This window comes from Oncorhynchus nerka, linkage group LG12 (genome assembly GCF_034236695.1).
Source record: "Oncorhynchus nerka isolate Pitt River linkage group LG12, Oner_Uvic_2.0, whole genome shotgun sequence".
Taxonomy (NCBI): Eukaryota; Metazoa; Chordata; class Actinopteri; order Salmoniformes; family Salmonidae; genus Oncorhynchus; species Oncorhynchus nerka.
This window is the reverse complement of record NC_088407.1, coordinates 53632552-53653403: the sequence shown is the minus strand read 5'-3', so window position 1 is coordinate 53653403 and position 20852 is coordinate 53632552. Positions and strand designations below refer to the sequence as shown.

Sequence of the window (20852 nt, the reverse complement as noted above, 5' to 3'; positions counted from 1 at the left end):
TTTCACGGCTAGATGTCACTCTGCTCCCCACGTGTTAGGCTACAAACACCAATTACAGTTGACAATAAATCTTAACATATGTAGACGAATGTCTGAAATTATTATTTTTTAATGATCAATGATTGAATGTCCTAATCTTATTTTTTTGATTAATTGCATTGATTGATTATTTTTGATTTAATATAACGGATTTCGCTTCAGTGCCATGCATGAATCTCGTATACCCCTTCTGGCCATCTAATAATATTGTAATCTTTCAATCTGGAATGTGGTGTCACTCGCACTCCCTGACCTGTTACTTGAGCAGTCTTTGAACAGCTGCCTCTTTGTTTTAATCTAATCATACTAAGGTCATTTGCTTTCCCTTATATTTCCTTGTTTATGGTCTCACATGACGGGGAAAGGCGGATTTGGGTGCAATAGCAACTCAAGCACTTGAGAGTGGAACATTTTTAGCACAGCATCTGATTCCGAGGAAGCGGATTTGCATCATTGTTTTGAAATGAAAGGATAGAGTGAGGGAGAGGGGGCAAGGAGAAGGTGGGACTTGGACGACCCTGAGTTGTTGTCAGTCTGCCAGAGCCAGTCAATGAACACATTCAACCATGCATGGGGAAGCTAGCTACATGCACACAACCACGCACCAGGATCATGTCCTAAATTGAATAGAACGTGGCATGTGAGAGATGACTTGTGAACAGTGGCGTGTATTCATGGATGCCAAGTGAAGCCAGGTTTCCCCCCAAAATTGACCAATAAAATAATGTATCTTTCGTCTCTCTGTGTTTCATGATGTATAATCAATTCGCAAGCGGCTGAATGTATCTCACCGGAGAAAGCATTCGAGCAGGCGAAACAGCGCCCCTCGGTCTTTGTATGTGTTTCAGCCCATCATTTCGTATTATTCTGTACATAAATCCGAGACACTACATTTAGTATATGTTACGTTTTGTATGGTATGTATTAATTTGTGGATTTTCATGGCCCATTTCGTATGATAAAATACAATTAGTATTATATGTTACGAATTTGCGAAATGTACAACATGTTACAAATTTTCAAAACGTATGATGATTTGTAACGATCTTTGCTAAATGTATGATATGTTACGAATTCTAGCTAGGTGGCCCGCTAACGTTAGCTATAGGTCAGGGTTAAGTTTAGGATTTAAGTTAAATGGTTAAGGTTAGCTAAAATACTAAGTAGTTGTAGTTGAAAAGCTGCTAATTAGCTAAAGTTGTTCGTGATGAGATTCGAACTTGCAACTTTTGGGTTGCTAGATGTTCGCGTTAAACACCCACTCATGGTGCTGTAATAGTGGTGCCAGCTCCTGTTTTCTTTGCGACTTGCAGTAACTCCATGGTTCTAAATCAATAGTTGTTTAGTAGCCCGAAAATGTCGGAAACATTAACTTGCTTTACCATGCTCTAGGTCATTTAACTGTTTGTTACATGCAATATGCTTTGTGGACTTCACCAGACAGCGGTTGCTCTAAACTTTTGTGATGAAACAAAGGTGTGGTTGAATTTATTATGCCATTGTGTCTTGTTATTGTCTCGGCCTGTGGCCGAAAGTCAGCAAAAAGTAAACTGGAGCACTGCCTCTGCTATTCTAGCACCATTTCAACTTAAAAATGTAAGCTTTATTAAATCAACTAGGTCTAATACAGTGAAAACAAACATAAAGATACCATTAAACGATTTAGTGCACTCAATGTTGCTAAATAACATGTGGCTGTCCATGGTAGCCTAACTCCTCACGTGAGCAACAATGAACAAGTTAAGTTAGCTAGCTAATTAAAGGTGTAATATGCAGAAATTGCTCCGCCATTTCCTGGTTGCAAAAATTCAAATTGTTCGCTTAATTTCAGTTTATGTGACAAAACGTGGCTGAACGACGACATTATCAACATACAGCTAGCTGGCTGGTTATACGCTGTATCGGCAGGATAGGACAGCGGAGTCTGGTATGCCAAGGGGTGGCGGACAATGCATATATGTAAACAACAGCTGGTGCACGATATCTAAGGAAGTCTCAAAGTTTTGCTCGCCTGAGGTAGAGTATCACATGATAAGCTGTAGACCACACTATTTACCTAGAGGGTTTTCATCTGTATTTTTTGTAGCTGTCTACATACCACCACAGACCAATGCTGGCACGAAGACCGCACTCAATGAGCTGTATTCTGCCATAAGCAAACAGGAAAATGCTCATCCAGAGGCGGCGCTCCTAGTGGCCGGGGACTTTAATGCAGGGAAACTTAAATCTGTTTTACCACATTTCTATCAGCATGTTAAAAACTCTAGACCACCTTTATTCCACACACAGAGACGTGTACAAAGCTCTCGCTCGCCCTCCATTTGGTAAATCTGACCATAATTCTATCCTCCTGATTCCTGCTTACAAGCAAAAAGTAAAGCAGGAAGCACCAGTGACTCGGTCAATAAAAAAGTAGTCAGATGAAGCAGATGCTAAGCTACAGGACTGTTTTGCTAGCACAGACTGGAATATGTTCCGGGATTCTTCCTATGGCATTGAGGAGTACCCCACATCAGTCATTGGCTTCATCAATAAGTGCATCAATGATGGCGGCCCCACAGTGACCGCACATACATACCCAAACCAGAAGCCATGGATTACAGACAACATCTGCCATCTGTACAGCACTTTGAGATATCAGCTGATGTACGAAGGGCTATATAAATACATTTGATTTGATCTGCCCTAAGCTAAAGGCTAGAGCTGCCACTTTCAAGGAGCGGGACTCTAACCTGGAAGCTTATAAGAAATCCCGCTATGCCCTCCAACGAACCATCAAACAGGCAAAGTGTCAATACGGCACTGGCTCCGACGTTCATCGGATGTGGCAGGGCTTGCAAACCATTACAGACAACAAAGGGAAGCACAGCCAAGAGCTGCCCAGTGACACAAGCCTACCAGATGAGCTAAACTACTTCTATGCTCTCTTCGAGGCAAATAACACTGAAACATACATGAGAGCACCAACTGTTTGATCACGCTCTCCGCTGCAGATGTGAGTAAGACATTTAAACAGGTCAACATTCACAAGGCCATAGGGCCAGACGGATTACCAGGACGTGTACTGTGAGCATGCGCTGACCAACTGGCAAGTGTCTTCACTGGCATTTTCTACCTCTCTCTGTCTGAGTCTGTAATACCAACATGTTTTAAGCAGACCACCATATTCCCTGTGCCCAAGAACACTAAGGTAACCTGCCTAAATGACTACAGACCCGTAGCACTCACGTCTGTAGCCGTGAGGTGATTTGAAAGGCTGGTCATGGCTCACATCAACACCATTATCCCAGAAACCCTAGACCCACTCCAATTTGCATACCACCCTAAAAGATCCACAGGTGATGCAATCTCTATTGCACTCCACACTGCCCTTTCCTACCTGGACAAAAGGAGAATGCAAAAGTGAGAATGCTATTTATTGCTCAAAGCTCATCAATAAGCTAAGGACCCTTGGGCTAAACACCTCCATTTGCAACTGGATCGTGGACTTCCTGACGGGCTTCCCCCAGGTGGTAAGGATAGGTAGCAGCACATCCACCACACTGATCCTCCTCAGGGGTGTGTGCTCAGTCCCCTCCTGTACTCCCTGTTCACTCATGACTACACGGCCAGGCACGACTGCAACACCATCATTAAGTTTGCCGATGACACAACAGTGGTTGGCCTGATCACCGACAACAACGAGACAGCCTATAGGGAGGAGGTCAGAGACCTGGCCATGTAGTGCCAGGACAACAACCACGTGATAAAGACAAAGGAGATGATCGTGGACTACAGGAAAAGGAGGACCGAGCATGCCCCCATTCTCATCATTGGGGCTGTAGTGGAGCAGGTTGAGAGCTTCAAGTTCCTTGGTGTCCACATCACCAACAAACTAACACCGTCCAAGCACACCAAGACAGTCATGAAGAGGGCACGACAAAACCTATTCCCCCTCAGGAGACTGAAAAGATTTGGCATGGGTACTCAGATCCTCAAAAGGTTCTACAGCTGCACCATCAAGCGTATCCTGACTGGTTGCATCACTGCCTGGAATGGCAACTGCTCGGCCTCCGACCGCAAGGCACTACAGAGAGTAGTGCGTACAGCCCAGTACATCACTTGGGCCAAGCTTCCTGCCATCCAGGATCTCTATACCAGGCGGTGTCAGAGGAAGGCCCTAAAATTGTCAAGACTCCAGCCACCCTAGTCATAGACTGTTCTCTCTGCTACCGCACGGCAAGCGGTACCGGAGGGCCAAGTCTAGGTCCAAGAGGCTTCTAAACAGCTTCTACCCCCAAGCCATAAGACTCCTGAACATCTAATCAAATGGCTACCCAGACTATTTGCACCCCCCCCCCTTTTTACGCCACTGCTACTCTCTGTTATTATCTATGCATAGTCACTTTAATAACACTACCTACATGTACATATTACCTCAATTACCTTGACTAACCGGTGCCCCCGCACATTGACTCTGTACCGGTACCCCCTGTAAATAGTCATACTTTTATTTATTATTATTATTCATATTTTTTAAACTGCATTGTTGGTTAGGGGCTTGTTAGTTACCATTTCACTGTAAGGTCTAAACCTGTTGTATTCAGCGCATGTGACTAATACAATTTGATTTGATTTGATTTGAAACAGGCAATGTGTAGAGAATCATTGTAATCTAAACTGCTGTGAAATATATTTTCAATAACCAAAAATATTGTATTTTCAGCTGGTTGAAGCTGGTGTACAAAACCGAAAGTAAAAGACGCAGAAACTAAACTTAAGAACGGGAAGCATAGAAATAGCGCACATAGAAAATATCTATCGCTTCTTAGAATTGCTTTCAATGACAGATCTGTAACTCACATTTCTATGTGAATTTGGTTGGGTTGCCCAAAAATGTACATATATCAGCTTTAAACTGAGCACACTAGGCAACATCTAGGCTAGGGTTATATATTGAACTTTAGTTGAGCTCAGCTCAACGCTGATTGGCTAATTATTTTATTTTTTTTTTATCAAGGGAAATCAAATGCTTGCAAAACAGCAATCAATCTAAAGGTATGGTGGCAACATGTCATACTCTTTTTGTCCAGACAGCATCAGATACATCGGCTACACATACTGAAACAGAGGGGCGCTGTTTCCCTCACTCGGATGATTTCTCTGGTGAGATAGATTCAACGAATTGAAGGAAAATTATTAAAACACAGAGAGACGAAAGATAATACTATTTAAAAAAAAGTATATATGGCATCCATGAATACACAACACTGCAAGCGTGGCTTGTCTTCTACTTCAGTAACTTCGAATGAGTGAGTGTGTGGTGGGCAGGTTCAGGTTGGCGATTTGCATCCTGTGACAGACATACATGTGGTTGGGAGGAGAGTGAAACACACTTCCTGTGCTGTGTATGTACGGAGGCGTATTGTCACTGTCACTTGCTTAAATAACAGGATTTGCTTGTGGTAACGTCTCACTGCCTTGTCATATCAGCAACACATCCAAGATATGTGGACATGCACTGTACAGAAAAGCAAAATCAGTAGCGTTTTGACAGTCACATTTATAGTGGAAATTGTGTCTAAATTCAAATTAAAAATGCACTATGCAGAAATTGCTCCGCCATTTCCTGGTTGCTAAAATTCTAATAGTTCCCCTAATTTCAGTTTATGTGACAAAATAAGCAGGTGCAATGTAGAGAATCATTGTATCATCTAAACTGCTGTGAAATATCTTTTCCATCACCAAAAATATTGTATTTTCAGCTGTTTGAAGCTGATGTACCAAACCGAAAGTTAAAGACTCAAAAACGAAACTTAAGAATGGGAAGCATAGAAATAACGCACATAGAACAGATATACCGCTTTTTAGACTTGCTTTCAATGAGAATGACAGATCTGTAAATCACATTTCTATATGAATTTGGTTGGGTGGCCCCAAAAATTGCAGATTAAAGATTAAGATCACTTTATTTGTCTAATTGTATCAAGGTCAAACAGAAATTTGACTTCCGCTTTGGGGTGGCAGATAGCCTAGTGGTTAGAGCGTTGGGGCAGTAACTGAAAGGTTGCTAGATTGAATCCCCGAGCTGACAAGGTAAAAATCTGTTGTTCTATCCCTGTACAAGGCAGTTACCCATTGTAAATAATCATTCGTTCTTAACTGACATACCTAGTTAAATAAAGGTTAAAAAAAATCTAATATCCCAGACTCTCAGAAAGATACACATGGAACAGGGTGCCACTATACTATGGAGCCATTGGAGTAGTTGTTTTCGGGGGTTTAAGTGCCTTGCTCAAGTCTACAACAGCAGGCGATGGTATCTAAGATTTGATACCAGCAACCCTCCGGTTGCCAGCTCACTTCCTGCCAGATTTGTCTTGTAAGACCTGGCATTTGAACTGGCAACCCTCCGGTTGCCTCTCAAACCACTATGCTATCTGCCGGCTGCCGACCCGTATTTTGTCACATCGTAATAAGAATAAATAGGACTAGCTGAACTGAATGCGGGTCTATTTTCATCTTAGATTCGTCATGTGAGGACATTGCCAGAGGGTGTTTTGTGTGTGTTTGTCCACCTTTGTGTCTGTATACGCCTGTGTGTCTGTGTCCGCTTGTGTGTGTGTGTGTGTGTGTGTCTGCTGCGTCTTTGTGTGTGTGTGTGTGTGCCTGTCATATTCCACTCATAGTGTTTCCCTTAGGATTTATTTCAGCAGTGGTGACAAATTTAGCATGGGGGGATTAATCACTTCATCAGTAAAAACACTATAACTAATTGAGAGGTGTTCCATTACTTGTTACTTTTGTGAATTTTCATTATCCTCTCCTCGTGAGGGAGAGAAATTAGAAAATATCTTAAAGACATGTGGGTTTTTGGTAACGGAATTTCAAGGCACAAGGCAATGTTTCTTAAACTTATAGAAGGCAGAAACATTTATCCTAAACTAAATATAAGTGTTGATATTAGTTGGAAGGGGTCTTTACTTCAACATTATTCTGTTTTGATGTATTTCTAAAACCTTTTAAGACTTTTTTCGGTCAATGTTTTCTAAGACTCTTTTCCTTCTGTTTGACCAGAATCAAAGCCTTTGATTATTTCTAATTTATAGGATGGAAAATTGTTGAAAAATGTACACAGTATATGCCTTAATTTAAAAAAAAAATTGACTCTTAGCTTGCATTTGACAGCCAATTGGACATGCTCCTATGTACTTGACATGTTGGCGCTCATTGGCCCTTTTACATGGAAATAGACAATTACATTATGTATGGTGAAGCACTGCGAGGCATTTCTCGGTGCTGTCACACAGAGGGAGAACGTCTGTATGATAGACAGACAGTGGTACCAATGCATTGGATTCAACTCCACTGGAGAAAGACAGGACAGAATCTACCGTTACCCATGCGGAATCTATCCATATGAGACATCAACTCGTATGTTATTCTTCCACACACTGTCTGGCAGGCAGTATTGAAGCACAGCCCCCTAGTATGTACAGAGTACAGATAGTGCTGTGAGGTACATGTATAATTTACAGTGTAGAGCGCAGTGAAAGTCAAGTGCGGGTATGACTGAGTGTATCAGGATTCCTGTCTCTCTGAGAGGTTTGCTGAGGTGCAGGAAAAGCAGTCGGAGCGACGCCTCGCCACCTCCTCTCCCCATTATCACTCCCATCAATCCGTCCAAGGTGATAAGGACAGACTGTCTCTGGGGACGCCTGAGTGCCAGAGCGCTCCAGGGCAGACAGACCAAACCGTGGAGAGAGGCTGTTGATGAATATCCCTCTCTTTCTATCTATCACTTTCATTGTCTTTTTCTTTCTGTATTCTCCATCTTTAGCTTTCCCTCCTTTATGTACGTTTATATCTCTGTCTCTCTCTCTTTCTCTCTGGCTTTCTCCCCCATTAACATATTGTCTGTGAATGCAGTAGAGGGTTTCATGGTGCTCAAGTAGCGGCGTCTGTCATGTGATTCTATTTCACGCCTGGATCCCGTGATTTTTCACCATGACTGTCAGCAAACCTGCATCGAAACCGATATTCCATCAAATTCCTATATGAAATCAAATGTTTTTGTTTTTTTAATGCAAAATGTATGGAAGTGCACACATTTATAAAAATGTATTGACCTTTTGTGTTATTTCTTATGAAATGTGAATCGCCCATAAGTTTGGAAAAAAAAAACGAGATATGATTTGTAGGCCATATCCCCCAGCCCTGCTAGCACAGCAGAAATGTGTATTTTTTATCAGTGTGAAAGGATGTGTACATCCTATGTCCTGATGCATGCAGTTCCCTCCCACTGGGCACAGACTGGGTCAATCAACGTTGTTTCAATGTAATTTGTCAACGTATTGTGATGTGGAATTTGTGTGGGAAATACATTGGATTTGAAAAAAGTCATCAATGTATCAATTATTAATTTGTATACAAACTGGCATTAAAGCCAGACTAAGTCAGTGGGACAGATGGAACTATCTAAGCAGAAGATACATCAAGTGTTGATATTTGGTTGCGTTGACAACCAAACAATTCAATATCACGTTTGAAATGCAATAAATAGTCTAATAAGTTGCCGACAAGTTAACAAATTATATGTTCGATTCACGTCTCCAACTCAACCACAAATAAAAGTTAAGGAATGGGATTAAGCCAGTGGCTCAGATGGAATTAACCAAGCAGTAGATACATATTTTTAAAAATGTTTATAGTTGGTTGCCTTGTCAACCAAACACAATTCAATATTACTTTTGTAATACAGCAAATAACCTAAGTTAAGGTTATCTTACAAACGAATGTAACATTGGGTCAGTAACAGAAAGGTTGCTGGCTGGAGTCCCCGAGCTGACAAGGTAAAAATCAGTTGTTCTGCCCCTGAGCAAGGCATTAACCCACTGTTCCCTGGGCACCGAAGACATGGATGTTGATTAAGGCAGCCCTCCTCACCTCTCTGATTCAGAGGGGTTGGGTTAAACGTGTAAGAAACATTTCAGTTGTACAACTGACTAGGTATCCCCCTTTCCCTAACACATCCATGGCCACATTTTGAGGTTACTGTAACTATACATTTCTTCTTATGTAATCATATAAGGCGTGCATGTTCAACATAGCATGCATAGGTCTTCGCAGGTCTGTGGAGATCTTCACAATTTCTGTAATAATCTACGCAGAAACTGAAATGGCATTGATCATTTGCACCATGTACTTTTAATGTAATCACATCTCCAGTCCAGACCATTTGTTTCTGCTATTAGATGAAGCACATTGATAACCCATTAATCTGTTGTATAAATAAACAAAATATCCCATTTGAACTTTGTTGTGCTTTTAAATGGTTGAATGTGCAATGATAGACATTTGGGTGGCGACTAAACCGAAAATGAGTCATTGTTTTTCCATTGGAATTTGGTTGTGCTTTTAGACAGGGATGGGAGGTTCAGCTCTTTTAACCAACTCTGATCTTTTCAACTCGTTCAGTCAAAAGAACAAATCTTTCGACTCATTTTGTTCATTTGAGTCAGTCATGCCCAGAGCACGAACGAACGATGAACTGAAAATTCGAAAGAGTCATGACTCGTCAAGCCTCTCGTTCACGTCGTTCACAATAGGTGTCTTATTGGAGCTGTCATTTGTGACTGAGACTGTCATTTGTGACTGTGCTTTTAACAATGTACATTTGTTGATCGCTAGGCATACAAATGTGTTGATACATTTGAAATGAGGTCTAGTTGGGGCCGCAACCGGGCTAGATTGTGAACGACTCTTGACAGAGTGCATTGCTTGACTGCCGTGAGGGTGATAAGAGCAATGTCGTTCGGCAAACTGCAGACCCCCAACGATTCTTTCCTCGAGTTTGTGTTTGTGGACGTTCTAGAGCTCGAGTGTGTTGATGTTCTAGAAAGCTCTGTTCGTCATAATATTCAATCATCATCGAATTGCATTCACTCTTGCACCATGCACAATCAATTATCAATTCTTAACATGTCTTTTTCCTCTATGCTCAGGATCTATTGTCCTGTGCACATATGACAGACAGTTGGTGGTCGGAGCACATCTCTGGAGCCGCTGAGCAGGAGTAGTATGTATTAGTCCTGCTGTAAGATTCATTGCGGCCAGCACTAGCTGGTCAAACGAATGACTAAAATGAACGAGTCGCCCATAAAAACAAGTCATAACTCACGAGTCAGTAAAATGAGTCATTCAAAAAGCACAAATTGTTCGCGAACTGCACATCACTAGAAACCACCATAGTGATAACACATTGGAAATTCAACAAACTTTTGGCTGTCTTTTTGAGTGGGTGAATATAGTTTGTAATCAACATCTCAATCAAATATTACCTAATTATCCATGTTGATATGATGTGGTGTGCCCAGTGGGCTGTGCTCGTATCTGTGCCACCAGTACATCACGTTTAATAGGCATGGAATTGACAATTCATGTTCACAGCATGACAGTTGTTTTCACATTGTGGTTGAATTTTGGCGTTTCTTGACAGATTCCACATTCATGTATTCATCCGGACCTACCGCTGGTAAGAATTGTGCTCGCCAGATTGTAGGATTTTGACAGCATATTAGGGGATGCTTATACATTTTGGCAGCATAGTTTGACACAGACCACCATTGTCATATATTTCATACAGTCCAGAGGCTGTATGTATGTATATGCTCTAATGTGTATGCATTGATTTAACAGAAAAGCCCTCTTGATTGCCCAATACCAGGCTAGTCTGCTTCATAGAAACTATAATGTCCCCAGTCCGGGCATTCTGGCCCAGTATTGGCACAGCTGATGGCTGGCTGGGTTGGGGTTGGATAACCTTGCCATATATCTGGCAGCCCATCTGGCATGGCAGGTCATGATTAGTGGAGCATGGGCAGATGGTGACAAGATCATACCCTGGGTCTTTGTTGTTTAGGGGGGTGCATTAATCCATGGATTCCATGGGTGTGCCCACCAGATAAGCCAAAGCCCATGTTGTTTATTCCCATTCTCTCTTGCTTGTTTATAGGCCTCCAGATACATGTAGGTCATATTTGATTTGAGTCATGGCACCACTGGGCAAAACAATGGCAAAGGCCTTGCAGTCGAAGAGCCAGTGTGAAGCCAGTGAACAAGTCAGTAGGAAAAAGGCCTGTAGAACTCATCAAGCTCGGTGTGAGTGTGTGAGCGAGAGAAAGAGAGAGAGGAAACCCTTGAGAAGCTTCATGCAGAGAGAGGAGTTAGACAGGAAGGCAGGCATGGAATCCTCACGAACCACAGGAAGAAACATAGGCAGGGCGAGAGAGAATGAGCTGGATTCTTGGAATGCACTTTAGCTGGGACTACATTCTACAGGCTGTCAGTCATTAACCAGCTGAACCCAGTGAACCTGAGTGGGGCTCTAAGGTTCTTCCTGGGAGCTAAGTTACACCGGCCAGCCGGCCAGTCAGACTCTATGACAGAGTCATGTGCTCCACGAGGAACGAGGGGTCATTGAGGGGGAAAACCACTCCAATCAAGGGAACAAAAACAAACACAGGTCATTGCTCTGGTCTGTTTGTTATGTTTGATCACTTAGTCAGCGGTTCGACCTCTTTCATTTTAATGTGGAAAGAACAGGGTTGTGCATTTCTCCTCACGCATTCTTATTCTAAAAATAATGTTATTGCAGCAGCTGTGGTAAATGTTGATAAGTTATTGAGTATTATAAACTGGGTGGTTCGAGCCCTGAATGCTGATTGGCTGAAAGCCGTGGTATATCAGACCGTATGTCACGTTCTGACCTTAGTTTGTTTTAGTATGGTCAGGGCGTGAGTTGGGGTGAGCAGTCTATGTTTGTTTTTCTATGTTGGGTTTTGAGTTCGGTATGGTTCTCAATCAGAGGCAGCTGTCAATTGTTGTCCCTGATTGAGAATCATACTTAGGTAGCCTGGGTTTCACTTTTGGATTGTGGGTGTTTGTTTTCCGTTCCTTCGTTCACTTTATTGTTTTGTATTTCAGTGTTCAGTTCGTTTCATTAAATATGTCATCATGAACACTTACCACGCCACGCTTTGGTCCGATCCTTCTTGCACCTCTGAATGCCGTTACAAAAACACCCACCACAAAAGGACCAAGCAGCGTGGTAACGGGCAGCAGCAGCAGCGATGTCAGGACTCCTGGACATGGGAGGACGTTTTGGACGGCAAGGGTTGCTACACATGGGAGGAGATCCTGGCTGGAAGGGATCGTCTCCCATGGGAACAGGTGGAGGCAGCTAGGAGAGCAGAGGCAGCCGGAGAGAGGAGCCAGCGATTTGAGGGAACACGGCTGGCAAGGAGGCCCGAGAGGCAGCCCCAAAAATGTATTGGGGGGGCACACGGGGAGTGTGGCTAAGGCAGGTAGGAGACCTGCGCCAACTCCCCGTGCTTAACGTGGAGAGAGAGGGCGTCGTACTGGTCAGGCACCGTGTTATGCGGTGGAGCGCACAGTGTCCCCAGTACGCGTGCTTAGCCCGGTGCGCTACATCCCAGCTCCTCGTATCGGCCGGGCTAGAGTGGGCATCGAGCCAGGTGCCATGAAGCCGGCTCTGCATATCTGGCACCAGCCTTACGCATGGTGTCCCCGGTTCGCCAGCACAGCCCAGTGCGGGCTATTCCACCTCACCGCACTGGCCTGGCTACGGGGAGCATTCAACCAGGTAAGGTTGGGCAGGCTCGGTGCTCAAGAGCTCCAGTGCGCCTGCACGGACCGGTCTTTCTGGTGCCACCTCCACGGACCAGCCCTCCGGTGGCAGCCCCCGCACCAGGCTGTCTCTCCGTCTCCTCCCTACAGGTGCTCCCGCCTGTCCAGCGCCGCCAGAGCCTTCCTCCTGCCTAGCACCGCCAGAGTCTCCCGTCTGTCCTGAGCCGCCAGAGTCTCCCATCCGTCCTGAGCCACCAGAGTCTCCCGTCTGTCCTGAGCCGCTAGAGTCTCCCGTCTCTTCCTGAGCCGCCAGTCTGTCCTGAGCCACCAGTCTGTCCTGAGCCGCCAGAGCCGCCAGTCTGTCCTGAGCCGCCAGTCAGCCAGGAGCCACCAGGAGCCGCCAGTCAGCCAGGAGCCGCCAGTCAGCCAGGAGCCTCCAGAGCCGTCAGTCAGCCAGGTGATGCCAGAATCGACCTTCAATCCGGAGCTGCCGGAGTCTCCCGCCTGTCCGGCGCTGCCGGAGTCGTCCTTCACACCGGCGCTGCCGGAATCCCCGTCCATTCGGGACCCGTGGCTGGGGTCTCCAGTCCAAGATCGGCGGCGAGGGTCGCCACTCTAAAGAGGCCACGGAGGCGGGCTAAGAGGCGGACAAAAACTATGGTGAAGTGGGGTCCACGTCCCGCGCCAGAGCCGCCACTGTGGACTGACGCCCACCCAGACCCTCCCCTATAGGTTTAGGTTTTGCGGCCGGAATCCGCACCTTTGGGGGGGGTGGGTACGGTCACGTTCTTTGTTTTTGTCTTTGTTTTAGTAAGGTCAGGGCGTAAGTTGGGGTGGGCAGTCTATGTTTGTTTTTCTATGTTGGGTTTTGAGTTCGGCCTAGTATGGTTCTCAATCAGAGGCAGCTGTCAATTGTTGTCCCTGATTGAGAATCATACTTAGGTAGCCTGGGTTTCACTTTTGGATTGTGGGTGTTTGTTTTCCGTGTGATTGTTTGGTCCACACGGTACTGTTTCGGTTTTCGTTCGTTCACTTGATTGTTTTGTATTTCAGTGTTCAGTTAGTTTCATTAAATATGTCATCATGAGCACTTACCACGCTGCGCTTTGGTCCGATCCTTCTTCCACCTCTGAATGCCGTTACACCATATACCACGGGTATGACAAAACATTTATTTTACTGCTCTAATTAGGTTGGTAACCAGTTTCTAATAGCAATAAGGCACCTCTGGGGTTTGTGATATTTGGCCAATATACCACGGCTAAGGGCTGTGTCCGAGCACTCCGCGTTGCGTCATGCTTAAGAACAGTCCTTAGCCGGTTACACTGGCCATATACCACACCCCCCCAGGCCTTATTGCTTAAATAACCTCATGTTAATACAGTGCAATGCAATACAACATTGGATATGAGATTGTGCCCTATTTGGTGGATATTACACCTGTCTTTTTACATGATAATGCTTCCACATTCATTTCCATGTTTGTGGCTGAAAGAAGACATAGTTTGGCCTTTGATGTGAGGGGATTAGTGTTTGTGAGCCTCGACGGTTCTGGGACAGATTATATAGTACAGTAGGAGGTAAATAAACAACCGCTTGGTCATACTCGTAGGAAGTGACGCACCACCTTGCTTTTACCCTCCAATACGAAAAACAAGCTTAGGTTCAAAATGCTACATCCTTCTACAACATGACTGAAATAGACATTTCAAGAATTATTTGTAATCCTTTACTTGGAATGTTCACTGCAACAGACCCCATTGTCTTTTTTAAAGTTTCTTTGTCAGGTTAGAACTCTCACAAGCCCCTGCAGTACTGTCATACACATCCGATATGACAGATAATCCCAATAGAGATTGCCGTTACACATGCCTCTCTATGAATGTCTGACATATCTTAGGCAGCTGTGAATGTATTACAGATAATGATGAAGAAATGGCTGCTGTGTCACGTTAATTGGCTGCTGTGTCGTGGTAATTGCGATGTGAGAGGGGCACAATCTGCTCATTTTGCGATGGCACGAGACAGTGGTCTTTTGGGCTTGTATTAATATTCCCCATCATGTACCATTAACACTGATGGAGCTGTGGAGGCCCTGAGATCAGCTTCTTTTGGCGTAGTCTGATGACTTTGGTAGAGACAGCGATCATAGGGACCGTACCATATTTTGACACGTAGGGTAGATGGATGCGAGATGTTGAAGATAGAGGTTTGATTGATGTCGGACATTGTCGGGGAAGTACATTGGTCCACAACCTTTCTTTCTTACTTGTTTATATCACCCATATCTCATTTTGGGTGGATTCCCAGCCTCTAACATTTGTGTTGGCACTAGATGCTCTACCATTGCATGACTCTACAGATGTGAGACATCCAATCATTTTTTTTTGGGGGGGGGTAACACCTGAGTTGATCAGAAACCCTAGAGTGTGCAAGATATGGAGACTGAAGCAAAAGACCCCAGGCCATAAATGACGTCAGCCACAGAGCAGAAAGAAGAGGAGAGTGGATGACTTCAATCAGGACATGGACTGACATACAATAAAATGTCCCCACAGATGGAAAGTCCCTTGCTTGAGTGAGGACAGGTGTAATCTATACACACACCTTGTCACAGAAGCTGCTCTGTTTTTTTTATTAGGGCCAGTTGGTATCATCACTGTTCCTGTGAGAAGGGAGGATGAGACTATCATTACTGTTCCTGTGAGAAGGGAGGATGAGACTACGGGGGGTATTCGCTGCTTCTGCTAAAGCTAATGGGGATCCCAATATACGAATAAACCAAGATGCCACTGAATATCTTTTCTTAATAATATCTCTTCCCAGCTGCATCCTGACATCCAGTAACCAGGCCACAGTGACTCCGTTTCTGGAAAAAATTACAGCAATGGATTACGCTCAGATTTCATCAATACATTTTCTCTTTACAGGGCTAAAGTGTATCTTGATATTCACATGTGTAACCTGAATGTTCTGTTGACCTCAATGCATGATTTGACACAAATATCTGAGTTAGGATTTGGTCCTTACAGAATACATTTCCAGAATCTGACAGAATATCTGCTGCGCTGTAAATAACAAACTTTCTGAGTAACAATTCAGATCGTGTCATTGTGTACTGTATTATCTTGCTTTTTAAACAGGTAGCTTTTCCTTTATGGAAACACTGTAGGTGTGGAACGACCCACACACGTGCTTTCGTTTTTCAGCTGCAGAGGATGTTTATGTTAGCCAGTGAATGAAATATCCCACATGAAAAGTGGTTGTCACAATTTTCCTCTCTTTGTGACTCATTTGTCAACAGAGAGGTTTCACACCCTCGTGGTTATCAGTCAATCTCTTTTTACATGCATGTGGATTTTGTCCCCATACATCAATATCAGTTATCGTAAATTGCATATAAGCAAAATTATTAAATACCCAGAGATATTTTGCCACGACTAGTCTTCAAGGATACAATTTTGGAATGTATTGATTATTGATTAATGCTGGTTGTTTGAGTGATGTTGTGTTTTCCATGTATGTTTTAGAGGAAGTGGAAACGGTGGCTGTTGGCCATCTCCATCCTTGTCTGACCTCTCAGAGGTGCCGGAGAGTCAAGTTCCATGTTTTTCATCTTCCTCTATGAAAGTACCTCAAAACCAGAATGTATTTAACAGAAAGTCACCCTGTGGTCTTGTCGCACACCTTCTCTCACTTCCGTCACAATTTTGGCCATTAATATCCTCCTGACTTTCACTGCTGTGATATTTCGCTAGGTCCTCCCTCACATTGACATTAAGGTATCATAGCTCCAAACATATCATTTCCTCCCCCAGACTATTTCCACTTGATCTGAAAACGAATGCTATACTATGGAGGCGTGATAAACTGTGAAAGCATGTCACTGTTGTTCCTGACCTGTACTGTTTTGAGCTTGTTAACCACAGGACGTTGCAGATATGAGTGGACCCCTGTTGGCATTTCAAAAAATGTTGGGGGGGGGAATGACAAATATTTGGTGTTTGACGTTTTCATATTTGTAAGTTACATTCCCCCACTCCCCAAACCCCCCCTTTCTCTTTCGCTTATCTTTCTCTCCCACACACACACACACACACCGGCTGTTGTGAGGTCGTCACCCAGCTCTGGGGTGAAACGTGATCAGCCACAGTTCTCCTGGTTTGCCGCCCGCACCAGCTTTCTCGCTCTCTTTCTACTAATCAGGCCTCTGTGTCTGAGGATCCAGCCAGTCGTTAATGGTCGGAGGCGGTATGGCGGGCGCTGAGGCTGCTGCCAAATTACCACCAGGGGGTATCACATGGCAGGGGGTCAGCCTTGATACAGACCCCGAGGAGACATGTAGTTCTTAGGGTTCACACAAAGCCTTTACAATCACTCCTGGATGACTTTGGTCATTTAAGCCACTCTGATGTTTTAGGAACTGTTGAATCTGAGATGTTTTTCATGTTTTCTCTGTTTGAGGAATTTTTCAACTGAAATCCTTGTGTGGTTACTGATACATTCTGAGAATGGTCTGTTTGTACTGACATGGCTATTGTCAAGCATTAAGCAGCCATGCAGACCCCCACACACACACACACGCACGCGCACGCACACACACACACATATATACACACACTCATCCATTCAACAGCCTGTCCATGTTTGACCATGAATGAATGCTGGGCAGCCGTGTTAGTTCTCTACACACACTGACTGACTGCTGGGGGTTATTCCTGGCCAGAGCAACAGTGTACGTTTCTGTCACATGGCCGCTCGGCTAGCTCTAAGCTGTGTGTTACCATTCTAAACTGGGCTGTGGTGGTGACTCACCCTGGGCTGGCTGGGCTCCGACCAACAAAGCGCTGAGCTGTGGGAAGTCATGATTCACTCCTCCTGCTCCCTCTGCTTAGTTCACTTTAGTTTAGTTACCACCACACGCCCAAAATACTCTCCAGGCTACTACGACGTGACCGCGCTCCCCACTGACTGGCTGGCTAGCATGGACAGACTGCTTTTCTCCACCACCACCATGCATTTCTGCTGTTACCTATGGGGAATATCTGCTCTGGCCCACTGAGAGAAAGGGTTTACTAGGCCTAGGGTGCATTTAACTGGAGTCACTGACCCTGACATGGACTAGAGAGAGACATTACGCCATTGCTCTGTAAAGGTTTCTGAGGTATGCACTGCATGACTCATGGTTGTGGCGGATGATAACTCTTTAGTGAGTGTGTTGTTGTCCTTTCATGGAGTGTCCACCATTACAAAGAAGTTGTTTTTGGGGAGAAAGAATGTGTGCAACCTTAGTCGAATACAGCTGTGGAGTGGAGACCCAGCTATCTTGGGCTGACTAAGTTTGTGACCCACATTGTGGTTCCATTGTTTGTGCATGACTTTCCCTCAGAAAATGTATGCGTGTGCATGTCTGTGCGCTGAGGTAGCGAGCAAGGTGAAAGTGACTATTGATAGTCAATGGCCAGAGATGGGAGCCAACGTTCAATGTATCATGTCAGCGTCTAGAAGGGAGTAGATTCTAAGTTACACCACTACTACTACTGCACACACACACACACACACACACACACACACACACACACACACACACACACACACACAGTCTCCCTCTTTTTCCTTTCTCTCGCTGGTTCTTTCTCTCTATTCTGTAGTTAAATCATGAACTACTCATAATGAAGGATCTCTCCTCTCCGTGATGAATGAATTTCAGATGCCGTGTGCTCTAACCTAGTTCATCTGAAATGAAACAGGCCCTTTATTAAACAGGCTGGCTGTGCACAGGTCGACTCGCCCTTCAGTTGCGTCTCGAGTAACCCTTGAATATGCCATTTTCCTGTCTGGAGGGCCAGTGGGGAGCTCGTTTGCAGTAAATCCAATTTCACTTCACAATGCCTGGGTGACTTAGCAGTAAAGAAGATTGAGACTCACACAAACAGTGTTAGGTATGACCTCAGATGACATACTGTATGTCATGGGTTTCACTGACCTTCTGAAAGTGAGATCTCCTAACCCTGATTCTAGAACAAAGAGGTTTTGTTAAACGCAGATGATGATGTGACTGGTGCATTTCCGTCCCAGCAGCCCTCAGGGGAAGGCCCCTGGTAATGGACCCTGTTGCCCAATTCCTTTTGCTTTGGTCTTATGATGTTTCACCTAATGCCCCTTTTGATGACTAATTATAAAAACAAATGTGTTTATATTTTCTTCCCCAATATGTGTTGGAACGAAAGAAGTCTGACATTGTTTTATTGATTTCACACATTGCCGTCGAGCTTGGCTTTGTGTGTTTTGGTCGAGGTCAACCTCACGCAAAACCCACTTTCATCACCTTCCTTTTATTATTCTCTCTTACACACACTCCCACACACACACACGCCACACACACACACACACGCCACACACACACACGCCACACACATACACGCACACATTGTCGTGAGTTGAAAATAAGACATAATCAGGGCAGGAAGAACACAGGGTGGAGGGAAGTAGGGCATAGCAGTTGTCAGTGGTGTATAGTGTACTGTACATCACCACCAACATCGGCCTTCAAGTGGGAAGCCCTGAATTATTACTGTTTGTTAATTAATATTTCTCTGCCAGCCCAGAGGAAGACTGGGGCCCCACTCTCTGTGCTCTGTGCTAAATAATTCACAGCTAGTTGCTGATAATCCTGCTGGTTTACTTTCGATCACAAGGTTGTTTTCTTCCTCCTTCTCACTCAGGGGGCAGCCTTAGATGTGTTTTGATAGATGCAGATGGATTGCTAGCCTCACTTTAAACTACAAATGCCATGTTATAATATTGCACTAAATTACTCAAAAGTTTATGTGCATTCCCTGTGGAAACTCCAGGTCGAAACAGGGATAATATATAATAACATTTGTTTTGTAAGTTATCCTAGAAAAATAAATCCACTGTAAAAACTGTATTTTATTTCTTCTTTTGATTTGGTACTATGGGTAGGGTTGCAAAGCCACCGGTAATTTACTAAAATTACTGGAATCTTCACAAATTTAGCTAATTAGCAGAAAATCTATGGGAATCTATCATAACTTTTGGTAATTTATACTTGAATAACTTTTAAAATATATATTCATATATAGTATTCATTTTTTATATCAGTGTCTATATTGTCCACGAGTTTCTAGTAGATAGACCACGTGGTTCAAGAGAAAATAGCCTAATTAATGAAAAAACATCAACAACTCTTTCAACTATTGACTTTTTTCACAACTCTCCATTTTGATGCCAAAACATTGACAACAAATACATATTGACATAGTAAAATAAATAAAAGTGTGTAAAACATTTTTTAAAGGATATTTCATGCTGAAACCCTCATATTGTGAAATTGTTAGATTACTTGTTAGATATTACTGCATGGTCGGAACTTTAAGCACAAGCATTTCGCTACACTTGCATTAACATCTGCTAATTAATTTGTATGTGACAAATACAATTTGATTTGATTAAATACCAATGGTATTCACTAAGTTTATGGTTCATATTTAGGATAATGTTTAACAGCTTTGTCATTAAATTTGTGATATTTTTTTATTATTATTTAATCATTTAATGTGATAAGGCCACACAGAGGGCCAGAGATAATTACAGACACCTGTGATAATCTGAAGGACCCAAAAGGGCCACTAAATGTCTTGTGATAGATTACATCAGCTGGGCTAGACAATCTGGACCCTCTCTTTCTAAAAGTATCCGTTGCCATTGTTGCAGCCCCTATTACTCTCTTTTGTATCGTCTGAGATTCCTAAAGATTGGAAAGCTGCCGCGGTCATCCCCCTCTTCAAAGGGGGTGACACTCTAGACCCAAACTGTTACATACCTCTATCTATCCTACCCTGCCTTTCTAAAGTCTTCGAAAGCTAAGTTAACAAACAGATCACTGACCATTTCGAATCCTACCGTACCTTCTTCGCTGTGCAATCCGGTTTCCGAGCTAGTCACGGGTGCACATCAAACGCTCAAGGTACTAAATGATATCATAACCTCCATCGATAAAAAACAGTACTGTGCAGCCGTCTTCATCGACCTGGCCAAGGCTTTCGACTCTGTCAATCACCGTATTCTTATCGGCAGACTCAACAGCCTTTCTCAAATGACTGCCTCGCCTGGTTCACCAACTACTTCTCAGATAGAGTTCAGTGTGTTAAATCGGAGGGCCT

At 43.8% G+C, this 20852-nt stretch overlaps 1 protein-coding gene across 1 annotated transcript in view; it reads left to right on the top strand.

Annotated features, from left to right (window-relative positions):
- The window catches only part of LOC115138360 (transcription regulator protein BACH2-like), a 45950-nt gene that overhangs the window by 824 nt on the left and 24274 nt on the right, over window positions 1-20852 (top strand). The gene's annotated exons all lie outside the window — the stretch shown is intronic.